This window comes from Protopterus annectens, chromosome 6.part1, assembly GCF_019279795.1.
Source record: "Protopterus annectens isolate FY-2018-M chromosome 6.part1, PAN1.0, whole genome shotgun sequence".
Classification (NCBI taxonomy): domain Eukaryota; kingdom Metazoa; phylum Chordata; order Ceratodontiformes; family Protopteridae; genus Protopterus; species Protopterus annectens.
The window spans coordinates 448,629,400-448,639,315 of NC_056738.1; positions in this window are offsets into that span (position 1 = coordinate 448,629,400).

Consider the following 9,916-nt stretch of genomic DNA (forward strand, 5'->3'; position numbering starts at 1 on the left):
AGTTAAAGCACATAAAATATAGTGGAATCCATGTGTATAATGAAGATGTTTATTCAGTCTTGCACCTGTACAGGTTGGAGTATTAGTCCAGCAGCAAGAGAGAACTTAAATGTAATCAACTGTTCAAAGTGCCATTCTCTGTCATGCTTTGCTGTCTGTCATTTTCCACTTTTAAGTACTTAACTGTCTCATATTCTGTGTCTTATGACTAACGGGGTCATTTTTTTTAGAATGCATGTGATTGGGAATAACAATGACCTGTTAAGTACTGTGTGAAAATAGAACAGAGCAGTTCTTGAGAAACTTTCTGACAGGTTGAAGCCTCTTGCTAAGGTGCACAGTTAGAGTCTGGATTTACAAGGCGTACATTTATGAAGTGATCATTAATTGTAGTTTCCGGTAACTGGTGTGTGAAGCTGGGAGAACAGTTAATAAAATCAATTTTGAAATGAATGTTTATTGTACTTATTGAAATACAGCTCTTTCAGCAAGGAAAAAGCAATTTATGAGATAGTTGTACTATTTACTGCTTTTAAAACTAGTGAGCTTAGGGAATTAATCCATGGGGATTAACATTATCTTGGCATAATTGTAAAACTAATAATGTGGTAAAGTTAATTAGGATTTTATTCAAACTGTGTTTACTGTATGCTTCTAACATATCCTCAGAAACAAGAGAAAGCACATTACAGAATTTCACGGTTTACTTTATAAACTCCTACTCTTCAGAAATCTGCATTTATGAATAGGCAGCATTTATGATACAGACTCAAGTTTAAGGGTATTTTATATTGATGGATAACATTTTAGGGAGATTTTATTTTTGATGGGTATCATTCCAGCATATTACCACATTTCTTTACTGATACAGTCTTAAGCAAATGTTTTTGTTGTGCATTGGCTTACTTTTATGCTGCTTAATGGGAGAAAGAAATGCTCGGTTAAAAAACATAGAATTTTAGCATTAATATAGTTATGATGACAGGAATTCCATCAAAAAAAACCTCTTGGGAGGCATGAGCTAATATAAATTTTGCCTTCCTGAATTAAGGTAATATGTGCATATCTTAAGCAATAGAAAGGTATTGGTCAGTTATTCTGTTTTGCAGCTAGTAGCACACGCAAAATGCCTGTCCCCACTGTCTCTTCCTTTTCACCTAACTAATGAAATACTGACTGATTTATTGGTGTTCTAGAGCATCATACATTATGCCAGTTAGTTACTTCTTTCAACAGCTCTCTAAATACATATATTTCTTCATAACTGGATTGAAACTGCTTTCTACGAGTTATAGGCTGTGCCCCATTCCTCTTATGTCATTGTTACTCACTGTAATTCCTCACAAGTTAAATGAAAGCCCCCTGTGTGTTGATATAATGCACCTTTCCCTTTTAGTTCTAGTGATTCTTATCCCAGACATTGATTTCTTCCATATATTGTTCTCTTCAATCATGTGATTATCTTCGTGACCTTTATTATGTCATGATTGACAGTGTAGTAGCTCTCTCCTAATATAGTCTCTAGAAGTGGAAACTTTCAATTTCAGTAAATGCCTTATAAGAAGATAAGATCATCTTCCTTTTTTTGTGGAATTTATCAGTCTTATATTACATTCTAGCACTAAATTGGTCTTGGTTGTTTCTGATTTTTGCATCTATTTACTTATTGCTATTTGTTTATCAGGAAAGTCTACCTGGGCACAGGTGAACATTTTAGTGGATGTCCAGGATTCAACATCTAACTAGGGGAAACTGTGGGAGAGCATCTGTTTTTGCCAAAAAAAAAAAAACTATCACCTTGTGAAAAACGTGCCCATTATCCTATCCTACAACCTCTAGAGATCCTAATAACACTCAGCAAAACCATTACTATACCATTTCTTCAAATGTATTTCCATTGTTGTCCATAGAAGACCATCATAACGGCCTCATTGCACATAAAGGCATCACTTAATAGGCCTAAAACTATTTTTGGACACTTTAGTTATCCACTCATGGAATGGAATACACACACTACAAATAATAAACATATCTTTAATGTCATGGACATCATTAATCCAAATCCTGTGATATAAATAGTTAAATTCCACAGTAGGAGGTCCAAATGTTCTCGATATAGTCCTTATTAACCTAGTCTTTGTCTATTTCCCTCTTGATATCACTACATTTTTGATAAAATATGGCAATAAATTGATAATGATTTCCTCATCAACACGTCTTTTTGTTTTGGGTGAGAGCATAGATGGCCACAAGTACTGATATCAGCACTATTGGAGTTCCTGACTGGATAAGCTATGCAATGAATAAGGGCAGTATGTACTCTGTAAAATCAATCTACTTTTATATTTTCATTTATCCTATAGCATAACATTTTACATATGTTTCTACTTGATGTTATGTGTGAGATTCAGTGGCTAAATTCCACAAAGCGAAATACTTGTAAAAAGTAATGGATGCTACTTTGTAAAATCATGTACTTATTCACATGATAGGTATAGTAGCTAAATTAATAACTGATAAAGTTCTACCACAAGAGCACAGGGTAGTGAGGTAAAGGAAGGGGAGAATAAATCTAAGATGACGTCCGTGCTTAGTCTAGCAGAAGCATATTGATGTCCAGCAGGAATGGAAATTAAACCAGAAGCAGATAAAAATCAGGCAGCAACTGAATGTACCAAAAGACAAAACAAAGAATATAAGGTAAAGGATCAAATGAGAAGGCAAGAAATGTGGAAAATGTATACATATAGTTGCAAGTATAGCAAATTTCTGGAAGAACCTCATGTTGACCAGGATCGAATGCAGGAATGGTTAAGGAGAGGCAAATTCATACTAAAAGGTGAAAAGTAAATATTGGCAGCCCAAGATAGTGGGCTATGTACACATTGGTTTACAAAGTCCATTGAACACATGGGAGAAACAGACAAATGTAGGTTTTGTAAAACCGAATTGGAAACAGTTGCACACCTCATTGCTGGTTGCGACATGTTAATGGCAGAAGGACTGTATACTGAAAGGCATAATAATGTGGCAAGACTGTTGCACTGTGGATTGTGCAAACATTATGGTACTGAAGTGGCCAAAAACACTGGAAACATGAACCACAAAGCATCATAGAAAATTATGAAGTTTACATCACATGGGATCACCCATTACCAACAGTTCAAAAGATAGATACTAGAAAACCAGATATAGTGGTTCATGAAAAGAAGACAAAAGTAGCACCAATCATTGAAATTGCCACACCCAGTGACTACAATGTCATGCATACAGATACTACATTTGCAGAGATACACAAAGTCATAAAATATCAAGATTTGCAGGCAGAAACGAGAGCAATGTGGAAGAAAGATACCCAGACAGTTCCAATAGTAGTAGGAGTAATGGGTCTTATAAAAAAGAATCTACAATTGTGTAACCAATACATGTAACTCTGTATGGATTGTAGAAGGAGTCATTACTGGGCACATTTAGGTTGCTGCAAAGAGCCCTTTTGGCTGACATCAAAGATTGAAACAATACTAATTTCATGAACTTTAACTGTACTTTGTCTTAGGAATGGGGTCCATTCCCATTACAGTATTACAAACCCAAAAGAGTTGGAAAAATTAAAAAAGTGGGAAACTAACAAATAAACAAACTGATTCACTAAAATAAAAAAAAATTAAATTTGTCTATCCATGCTCATGCATCTTATCCAACTCTGCAATGACCCAGAGAATGGCCACTGCCATCGATTGAGTTTACTAGCTAACTAGCATACGAAAGCAGATTATCAGGCCATTTTTTTATATCAGTTACACACTGCGCCTACACCTCTCAGAATTTGGAATCTCTGATCGACGTAGTACATGCACAGGGAAGATGGGAGGAAAGCAGAGTAATAGAAAATGCACAAACAAAGGGAGGACAGGCAGTCTCTGAATAGAAAGCACATCAGCTGAGAACTGAATGAGAAAACCTGTTACAATGAGGTGACAATGCTACCTATTGCACCATTGTTTTCACCCAGAAAATGCCACAGAAGTAGACTACAGAAAACATTAGAAAACTACCAACTGAAACAAGAAAGAATTCCTCACCTACAACACAATTATCATAAACCAACCCCATGAAGAAGAACTGCAAAAACATTAATCATTTCATATTATACACATACATTTTACACTACTTAGCCAATGTACCCTATCCAGCATAAAACAGCTGGCATCTGAGCAGTACACATTACAATGAAATAAACAGTTTCAAATGAAATAAACATATTTGTAAAGACTAGTTGCACATACCTGTGATAATAAAGAATCTATCTTAGAAACATCCCACAAAGCTGTCAAGGAGCCATGGTACTACTTGGTGGCATCTTGTCACCCATTATGCGTAGTCACAAGTGTACACCAAGTTTGGCAACACAGCCTGAGACTCTAACACATGTCATGCAGTGACCATAAAGTCAAAGGAGTCTCAGTAATGAACTTCCTCCCAACCTAATTCCTAAACCCACAAAATCCAAAGGAAAACAGCACAATAATAACCCCTGTTAAAATAATTAAAACAACTATGACATTCTTCTCCCTCCTTCCCTTTTATCTCAGAAAAGCTAACTGAAAGAGACATTAAAAAAAGAAAAGAAAATATGCTGCCTCTCCCCAAAACACATCTCCTTCCATTAAAAAACATATTAAAAAAAAAGCTAGTCAAAAGAAATCACACCTCTAAATCCCCCAGAACATAGTATTGATTACCGTGTGTTCTTACAGCAAAGAACATTCTCAAAACCTACCTAATACTATGTATATTGATATTATAGAAAGCAAGCAGTTCAGAACTACAGCCCTTTGAAATCAATTGGAAATTTAAAAGTATATCAAATACAGTAAAATGGATAAATGAAATATGTGGTGTTCCCAGAAATCTTTGGTCACTCTCACTGATTAGCTCCAGTAGCTGAGTCAGGGGAGAATAACATTCCATATATTTTGTATACCTATTTTTCTTAATTTCTCCAAATGTTTTGGGTTTCTAAATACCATGATGGGAATGGACCCCATTCCTAAGTCAAAGTATGATTAAAATTCATGAAATTAGTATTGTTTCACTCTTTGATGTCAGCCAAAAGTGCTCTTCACAGCACCTGCAATGTGCCCAGTAATGACTACTTCTGCAGTTCGTATGGAGCTATATGTTCTGGTAGTGTATCTAAATAAGATTTTAGACTCTTTTTTTATAAGACCCATTGCTCCTACTACTATTGGAACTATTTGGGTATCTTTCTTCCACATTGCTCTTGTTTCTGCTTGCAGATCCTGATATTTTATAATTTTATGTCTCTCTGTGCACAGGACACTGTAGTCACTGGGTGTGGCGATTTCAATAATCAATGCTACTTTTGTCTTCTTTTCCTGAACCACTATATCTGGTTTTCTAGCATCTATCTTTTGAATGGTTGGTAATGGATGATCCCATGTGATGTAGACCATCATTTTCTATGACGCTTTGTGGCTCATCTTTGCAGTGCTTTTCAGCCACTTCAATACCATAATGTTTGCACAATCCCCAGTGCAACAGTCTCGCCAGATTACTGTGCCTTTCAGTATAAAGTCTTTCTGCCATTAGTATGCCACAACCAGCAACTAGGTGTGTGACTGTTTCCAGTTTGGTTTTACAAAACCTGCATTTGTCTGTTTCTCCCACATGTTCAATGTACTTTGTAAACCAGCGTGTACGTAGCCTACTATCTTGAGCAGCCAATATTAACATTTCATCTCTTGGTTTGAATTCACCTCTCCTTAAGCATTCCTGCATTTGTTCCTGATCAACATGAGGTTCTTCCAGAAGTTTTCTATACTTGGAACTCTATTTATGCACTTTCCACATTTCCTGCCTTTTCATCTGATCCTTCACCTTATATTCTTTTTTTCTTTTGTTTTTTAGCACATTCAGTTGCTGCCTGATTTATATCTACTTCTAGTTTGATTTCCATTCCTGCTTGATGGTGATATGCTTCTGCTAGATTAAGCAGGGAAGTCATCTTAGATTTATTCTCCTCATGTTTCAAAACTATTACTACATTTGGGTCTCATGAGGTCAACAGATATGTGTGGAGTCCCACGACTGGGGATCTGTACATGTAATCAGTTTCAAGGAGGCCCATCCCTCATTTGGAAGGGGGAATATATAATCTTGGTATGCACTGATTTTTATAGATCATTTGATGAGTATGAAGCATCCTTCTTGTTTTAATATCTACTCTATCCAACATGTTTTAGGGCCAATCAATCACTCCAAAACTGTAGGTTAGGACAGGAAGAGGAAATTGGTTGGATTTTGTTCCAAGAAGTCAATGCTTTATTCAGGATTAATTTAAGTCTTCTAAAATATTCCTTACTAAGTTTTATTTGCATTTGTTTGTGTTTTATTGCTGATCTTTCATCAGTTCCCAAGTATTTATACACTCCCTCTTGCTCAAGTTCTTTTCTATCACATTTTTGTCCCAAACTGATGTTTTCCTGGTGATGCAAGTTTTCCTGCTTTAACAGTTGCTTTTGCACATTTATCAAGGCCAAATGACATTCTAATATCATCTGAAAAAGATTTGACAACCTGCAGTTGTGCTTTCATTTCCTCATCTGATGAGCTATACAGTTTTAAATCATTGACAAATAGAAGATGAGAAGTCTTTAGACTTTGTTGTTTTCTAGGAGCCAAATTGTTGCCATGTTGTAAGCTGTTAAGTAAGCGCCTTAATGGGTTAAGGGCAAGGCAGAACAGCAACAGTGACAGATAGTCACCCAGGAATATCCCCCTTTGAATTTTTATCCGTGGGATAATAACTTGTCCTTTATCGTGGCTTAATTGCAAAATGGTCTGCCATTGTTTCATGGTCACTGTAAAGTAGTCAGTCAGTGTAGGGTGTATCTTATACATTTTAAGCACTCTTTTATCCATGAATGTGGGATACTATCAAATGCTTTTTTTATTGTCAATCCATGCCATACTTAGATTCTTCCCCTTTTTACAGTTCTCCACTATGACTTTATTTAACAACAAATGATCCTTTGTTCCATATGACTTTCTTTTATTGCTATTTTGTTCTATTGCCATAATTGAATTTTCTTCTAAATGACTATAAACACTGTTGTCATCAATTCCAGTGTATAGTTAATACTTTGTTGGAATTCAAGTTATTGGTCTATAATTTTTAGGGTAGCTTGTAGGTTCACTCTTAAGTAGGAGTATTGTTTTTTCTGTCATTTGCCAGGTTGACGTCTGTTCAGGGTGTGCATATAAATAGTTACTCATGGATAAATCTTCGTGCAAAGATGTTAAAACTTTTAACCAGAAGTTAGGCACTGAATCTGGGCCTGGGTGTTTTCCAGTTAGAAGCTTTTCCTAACTTTGTTTCAATCTCTCTGGCTGTTACTTCATCCCACTTCATATCCTGTACCTTTAAACTTTTTATTTTTTCTTTTACTTCTTTTTATTCATTTAGCATTTTTGTTATGTTCCACAGGATCTTCATAAATATTTATCCAAAATATATCTGTTTGTTCTTTTTTTGGTGGTCCTCAATTCATTTTACCTTGTTTCCAAATTCTCTAAAAAACTTTTTTGGATCATCAATAAATTCCTTATTTTGTACTTTTCCTTTATATTTATCTGCATATCTTTTAAGTTTTTCTGCCTGTGCTGAGATTTTTAGTTTGCTATTTGCAATAGTACATGATAGATCCTGATCTGTTTTAATACTGCACATTGCTTTTATCACATCTATCTTTCTGCATGTTTTTGTTGATCTGTTCACTCTTCTATACTCTTCTAACAGTGACACTTCTTGTCTTTGCTTTATAGTTTTCTGTATTCAGTACTTCCATGATGGTATTCAATTTCTGTCCTTCCTTTCCCTAACTACCCTGTGAACTATATCAGCTATTAAGTTAGCTGTGCAGTAATATATCCTGTTTACTTCTGTTATATCATATGGATTGCTATGGACAGTCCTAACTACTATGTTCATTTGTTTTATCAAACTTCTGACTTTTGGGCTTTTATTGACCTTCTGCAGTATATTTCTTTAACTGATCTTAATATGGCTATCTATCTTTATTAAATCAAGCAACTCTTTTCTTAGCTAATTTTCTTCTAAATTTAGGGCACATTTTTTGTTTTCCATTTCCTGCAGGCATTCTATAGAAAGTTCTATTGCATCTTCCTGTGGCACATTCTCTTCAATTTCATCCTGTTCCATTTGTTTTTCTGTCATATGAGGACTCACTGGCCTATCACTCCTCAACATTGACTGCATCAGAGCTCCCACAGTTTCCTGTTCCTTCCCTTGCTGTCCAGCTTCAAGTTAATGTTAATACTGGTTTCCTGTGGAAGGCTCCAAAATATCTTCATATGGCACCTGACCAATTGCTTCCCATTCCACTGGTCTCCCCTTAATCTGAATGGCCATTACTCTATCCTGTTGTGGTGGTTTCTGAATTAGATTTCCTGCACTGATTCCTTCACTTTGCAGGTATTCCCATAACCTCAGTTTCTATTTCTTTAACTTCTCCATTACTAATCTTCTTTTCTGCTCTTTGTTTTCTTATTTTTTTGTATTGTAAAGTTTTCCATGTCTGGATTCCTTTACCTGTATTTCTCTTTAAATATCTTAGGTGCTGCTCTTTTTGTACTCATTAGTTTTGCTTTCTCCTTTGCATAGATATTGCACCATATTAAATATTTTTTTCTTTCCCATGTACATATTGTTTCTTCAGATGTCTCCTGATCTTCCTGTTTCTCCTTACTTTGGGGACTCGCTCCATCATGCTCTGATGTAACCTGTGTTGGACCTTCTACACCAAATCCTTCACTTCAAAGGGCACTCCATAACTTTAGCTTCTATTTTATTAATTTCTACTTTACTTATCTTTTCTACATTCTGCCTTTGTGATATTATTTTTTAATTGTGAAATTTTCCATATCTGGATGCCTTTGCCTATGTTTCTCTTTGAATATCTTTGGGGCTTCCTTCTTTATATTGATTAATTTGGCTTTTGTCTTTGCATAAATATTGCACCATATCAAATCTCTCTTTCTTCCCCATGTCCATATTTTTTTTTTATACTTTTCAAAAATCTCTAAGGTTTTATTGTTTAGATTGCCGCACTTCCTCAGAATATTCTTTTTCCAAACAGATCAAAGTTTCTTGGTCTATATGATGTTTTTCACAAATCTGTTGTACTAATGAACACAAATTCTTATTTGAGGCTTCTGACAGTTTTTCTTCTGGAAGTATTTTTCTTTCCTCTAATTTCTCTCTTGATCATTTTGTATATCTTGTGTCTGGACATTCTGGGCTTTTTGCATAATAGTAGCAATACATAATTTCTTTCTTATCCTCAATAGTCTACTCTATCATCTTTATGCCTCTTCTTTGGCCTATCAATTTTTGTGATTTTTGTGGACTGTCACTTCATTCTACAACAGGGGGGCATCCTCCCCCTTGACCTGGTCTGTCTCTATTGTAATAATGTTTCTGTATTTTGTGGATTCTACACTGTTAATGAGGTGAATGGGATTATACAGGAGACTTTCAGCCACAACCTGGGCCAACTGGCAAATACTTCTACTTAAAAAAAAAGAAGAAGAAGAAAAGGTTTACAGAAACAAAACATGTACACATTTTCATAAGACATAACCTATGTTTCTACAGGACATAAGAAGTACAGAGCAATTAGAAAATGATTTGAACACCAGTAGTGACTATTTACAAATATATAATGTTTGCGCAGAGACACATTTCACTATTACAAATTACATTATGACTTCTGGGTCAATGGCATAAAGTAGTATTATGCTAAAAGGATGCCATATGGGGAAATGAATACTTCTTTTTTAAACAAGAACAATCTTTATTAAACTGTCACGT